Genomic DNA, 6061 nt, shown 5'->3' on the forward strand with positions numbered 1-6061 from the left:
GCACAAATCCATTCTGACCTGTCCTCCCCTTTTGTCAGCAAGACTCCATTCAAAGCATATGCTCCCAAAAAAGGAAAAAGCAAGAGAACAGCAATACATGGAAGCTTAAGGGCGCATTAAATCTGCTTGAGGAAAATAATCGAGACTTTCCCCGCACCAAAATAATACACAAAATGGAGGAAAAGAGGCAAGATGGATGCAGGACAGGAATGATGTCATGTGAGTCCCACGCTGCAATACCAGGTTACCAGACGTGGCGAGAGTGTGTTAAACCACTAGTGTGATGGAGCTCTATATCTCAGATGATTGAGCTTAATTTGAATAAATTGATGAGATTCTTTGGGTATGGATAGATGGACCTCTTTTCAACCGTGTTTGTACGGTAAGCTAAATACACTTAAGATGAATAGTATAACTCATATTATTTATATTATACATGGGATTTCCTTATCTATTTCTGGCAACTATTTACCAAAAAAAAAAGTGATTATGTTTTTTGTTTTGGTGCTGAAGTTCATCTGTATCAAGATTATTTCTGAACAGGATGCAATTCTCAACTAAAGGTGGTAGATTTGGTTTTCTGGATCTTGCTTTATGTCATTGGGATTCAATGATGACCCATACTGAATTTTGGTCTTTTCCGTGTACACCAGAGCTTCCACCTTGGTCAGTTTTGGAACCTTCCTTTCTGGTTCCTCTCTCTGAATAGGTGCCATTAGGTTCCATATGTAAAACAAAAGCTCTTATAGTAACTGTGCTTCCCACTGGCCCATTTATTTAGTAAATTATGATGCTGTAGTTTGTGCCACCATGTCAGGAAACAGATCAGTTGGGACTTGTTTGATGTAAGCACCTCTGATAACATCACAAGATTTCTACATTTTGATCAATAATGAGTATTTTAGCCATTCTGAAAGCACAAAATTCCTTTGGAGGTTAAAAAAAAACTCCAAGCAGCTGTTGAGGCATAACAGTATTACATATATTTACTTTTGATGTCTGCTTTTGTCAATAGCTGTCTACTTATTATTCTTCCTGTGGTTATATCCATAGCCTTATTAGACCAAAGCACTAGAACTTGTTGATTCAGCCCATAAATCTCTCTGGAACTAAGTGAACACAGATACTCATTATGGATATGATCCAGAGAAAGTTAAGCACCTTTTAATTATTTTCAATAAGAGAGATTTAAGTATATACTTAACTTTCCTTCTGAAATAAATGAGAATCATAGTGCAATCCTATGCCTGACTATTTAGAAGAAAGACCCACTGAATTCAGTGGAGCTTACTCTCGGGTAAATAAATAGTCTTATAAATGCTTAATTTTGCCTGATTGTGCCCACTTTCTTTTGAAGGACTTGCAGTACAATCCTATAAAGGTCTGTTCAGAAGTAAGTTCCATTGATGTCAATGTGGCTTACTCCAAGGTCAGTGGATAGGGATTTGCAGCCTTAATGGGAAAAAGGAAACATTATACAGAACTTAAAGGTGAAACTTGAAGAATATAGTGACTCTAATTATCAATGAACAATACTGCGTAAATGCCTTTACTAATGTTATATTCAGGAGTCAGAGAACCTGTGATCACATTTTGAAATTATAACAAGTAATTATGAAGTTCAACATAGTTAGGGTGCTCTTAAATAAATAAGATGTTCATGGTGGGGGGAAAGGAGTAATAATTTTAAATATAAAAGACATCTGGCTAATTATTACCAACTCAAGTTAGCCAGGAGTGGACCATGCTAAAATCTAGAAAAACAAAATTGCCTTATTTATTTTTAGTGTGAAATCTTAAGTTCAAATCTTGGTAGACTCCAAAAATGATCTCTAGATCCCTCCCCCATTATTTTTCTGAGAAGATCGAAAGATAGTTCAAAGTACTTTCTAAACTGTCACTCCTAGTCAAAATACAATACTGATAATCACATAAAAATATTTCACTGATGTTTAAAATGTAATTATTTATAGGCTGCCTTTCAGGATTACCTCTTCCAAGGCAGCTCACAGCATATTAAAACAAAACAAAAAACACATTATAAAATGTTATAAAACACAACTCATCTAAAAATATAAATAATAGTAGCAAGAGCGGCTAAAAATAGTATCAGCAGAATAAAAGTGAACCTAAGATGCCTAACCATTAGGACTGCAGAAATAAAATATATCTTGCCTTAAGATAAAGAGGGGCCTTTGTCAGCTATCTCTTATGCCTTCTCTCAGTGCTATTCCCTCATCCTGCCCAATTCAGGAAAGAAGCTACCAGGAATGACATCCCTCATCCTCGCCACACTTGTGAACAATCACTAGCTTCAGAATTCATTTCATCAACATCAGATCCAGGCTGAAATTAATTGGTGTACTACTACTCTAGTTAAGAAACTTCAGGTTTGAAGACTGCAGTAGCACAATAGCAGCCTCCTTCGAAATGGTTTTGGAGGAGTGTTGATAGTCCAATTGAGATCCAGCATAAAATGGCAGTGCTAGGCAGAGAAGATCTTTTGGGATAGTAGTTGGACACGTGTCCCATGTAGAGGCACTGATTTTGAATCAATGTAAACTGGGCAAAGCCTTTAGATCATAGAGAGCTGTCTTTTGTTATCTGAACACTATCTGTCCATTTTCCTTCCCCCCCAAATCAAAATGTTACATCACAAGCTATTAAAATAAAGCCCCCCACCTTCAGAGACAAAACTTCAGAAACTCTCATTTATTTATTTATTTATTTATTACATTTCTATACCGCCCAATAGCCGAAGCTCTCTGGGCGGTTCACAAAAATTAAAATCATAGTAAGACAATCAACAGGTTAAAAGCACAAATACACAATACAATATAAAAAGCACAACCAGAATAAAAACCACGCAGCAAAATTGATATAAAATTTAAATACAGAGTTAAAACAGTAAAAATTAAATTTAAGTTAAAATTAAGTGTTAAAATACTGGGAGAATAAAAAGGTCTTCAGCTGGCGACGAAAGGAGTACAGTGTAGGCGCCAGGCAGACCTCTCTAGGGAGCTCATTCCACAACCGGGGTGCCACAGTGGAGAAATCCCTCCTCCTAGTAGCCACCTGCCTCACTTCCTTCGGCAGGGGCTCACGGAGAAGGGCCCCTGTGGATGATCTTAAGGTCCGGGCAGGTACATATGGGAGGAGGCGTTCCTTCAAATAACCTGGCCCCAAACCGTTTAGGGCTTTAAATGTCAATACCAGCACTTTGAATCGGGCCGGGACCTGGACTGGCAGCCAATGAAGTTGTAAAAGGACTGGCGTAATATGATCTCGCCGGCCAGTCCCTGTTAGTAAACGGGCTGCCCTGTTTTGTACCAGCTGAAGCTTCCGGAACGTTTTCAAAGGCAGCCCTACGTATAACTCATTGCAGTAATCCAAACGAGAGGTTATCAGAGCATGGATAACTGTAGCTAGGCTATCTCTGTCCAGATAAGGGCGTAGTTGGTTCAGATGTAGGGTTCAGATCTGCACTCAGATGTGAATTTTACTGGATGGCGTTAATAAGTATTTCTAGAGGGTGGCTTAGCCATGTCAGACTATTGCAGGAAAAACAACAGAGTCTTGTGGCATCTTTAAAGACTAACTGATTCTGGCATAAATTTTTGTGGACTATAGCCCACTTTATCAAATACAAAGAGTGTTATAGAAAATGTTTCAAGTTTTTATAGTAAGTATCAGGGTGGGTGGGTGAGCAAAAGAGAACTGTAAACAGTGAGGTCAGAAGGAAATTAAATGCAGTAAGTATTGAGAGTGGCAATCACATTATTAATGGTTATTCACAGAGTAGTTGCTGCTGATAACAGCACTGGGCACAACAATGTCACTGTGAGCTCCATCACACCTACTTTGAATCTGCGGTTTCCCCCTCTGTTTCCTTAGTGAGTCTAGCGCTGGGCTCTTCCACATCCTGCATTGTTGCGCTATTTCAGCTCATGTTGTTTTTATACTGTTTTTTATGTTTTTGATAGTTTTTAAATTTTGTATACTTTTAATGTTTACTATTTTTAATTGTTGTAAACCGCCCAGAGAGCTTCGGCTGTGGGGCGGTATATAAATGTAGTAAAATAAATAAAAAAATAAATGTATCTTTTCCATTGATACTATGCTGGCGAAATCTCCCACCCAGCCCCCTGCATTCTCCTTCCCCCCTACAGTTAATTTTTAAATATATATTTTATATATTTTTAGTTCTGTGCAAATATAATAGTACAGCAGCCCAAAACTGCGCAATTACGATAAAACAACGCACTATGGTTTCCCCTAAGATCATATTAAATAATGTAAGTGAAGTGAAAGTATTACATTTTGGAGAAGTTTGTGGTCAATGTTGGCATGGCAGTGGGAAGCCAACATTGTTCTGGTCAGGAAACCTACACATGCCTACTCAGGAGTAAGAACCATAGAGTTGAACGGGACTGAGTCCAGGCACGGGCCGCGGTAGCCTCACTCGCCTTCTCTGCAAGGTAGATGGGTGCCCTCTCTCCCTCCCCCTTCATAGCTGAGCAGTTGAGCAGAGAACCGCACCACCCTCCTCTTTTGTCAGCGAGACCGCCCTTCGGCACACACACAACAAAAACCAAGATGTTCTGATTTAGCACAAGGACAGCAATACACAAGGGGGAGGAGTGGCTTTATTGTGCATAAAGGGGGGGGAAACAGACTTTCCCCGCTCCAAAATAAGACTGAAAAGGGAGAGGAAGAGGTGAGATGAACACAGGACACCAACGACATCATGTAAGTAGTACCACGCTGCAAAAACACATACCAGGCATTATGAGAGTGTGATAAATTGCTGGTGTAATGGAGTTCTGTGAATGACTTCAGTGTTTACAGTTCTTTCCCCCTCCGTCCCTATATGTACTATATATAAACCTGAAATTCTCCATAATACCACCATGCATCTGATGAAGTGGGCTATACTCCACAAAAGTTTATGCCAGAATAAATTTGTTAATCTTTAAGGTGTCACAAGAATTTTTGTTGTTTTGGGATGGCCTTAGGTAGGGAGCATTGATCTTTTTTAGCTCAATGTACCTCACAGGGATGTTATGAGAATTGCACACCCCTCATATACGTATCTCAGGGAGGATATTTTCCCTAATGATTTGTATACTTTAATTGCCATTAAGTGTGTGTGTGTGGGGAAACAAATGAGGGGTCACATTTACCTATATTTTAAAAAGAGGATTTACGCAAAGACGACCCCAAAATACAATGACCACAATGAGCATAAGAAGACAGGCTGCCAGACTGGATTCCTCTTTTCCACTAGTATTTAAAGCGCCCCTCCGATCGCGCTTGTGCAAAATGCCACCATCAGTGGAGGCTGGTGGCTCCGATTTCAGTGGGGCTATGCATCTGCTCTAGATTTCAGTCAGCACTCTACAGGAGCTACCTCAAGGCGTTGAAAGGAAAGGAAAGGAACCTCTTGTGCAAGCGCTTGAGTCATTGCTGACTCCTCGAGGGACGCCTGCTTTCGCTGACGTTTTCTTGGCAGACTTTGTAGTGGGGTGGTTTGCCATTGCCTTCCCCAGTCACGGTTACTTTTCCCCCAGCTAGCTGGGTACTCATTTTACCCACTTCGGAAGGATGGAAGGCTGAGTTGACCTAAGCTGGAATCGAACTCAGCTGGGATTGAACTCAGGCCATGGGGAGAGTTTCGGCTGCAGTAACTGCCGCTCACCACTCTGCGCCAAGGGGTTGAGCCCAACCCTAAAATGGGCTCAGAACCTTGGCTAGGGACCTGTGACTGAAACCCAGAACGGATTGACAGCCCCACTGAAATCGGAGCCACCAGCCTCCACTGGCCGCCATCCTCACCACGTGGTCTGCCATACAGACTCTTTTGTCTGCGGCGTTTTCTCTGGCTGTTTCCCCCTCGGAGCCCAAGACCCGGCCAGTCATAACACGCGCCGCGCCGATTGGTTCTCAGTCGGCCTCGTGACACCGATCCGCATCCTGATTGGCTGCATCCCTCTCCGCCCGTAGGCCGGGTTCCGATTCGCTGTGCCGCGTTACCGGAGCAAAGAGGCACTGTGTGAGGAGG

The sequence above is a fragment of the Elgaria multicarinata genome, chromosome 7, assembly GCF_023053635.1.
Source record: "Elgaria multicarinata webbii isolate HBS135686 ecotype San Diego chromosome 7, rElgMul1.1.pri, whole genome shotgun sequence".
Lineage (NCBI taxonomy): Eukaryota > Metazoa > Chordata > Lepidosauria > Squamata > Anguidae > Elgaria > Elgaria multicarinata.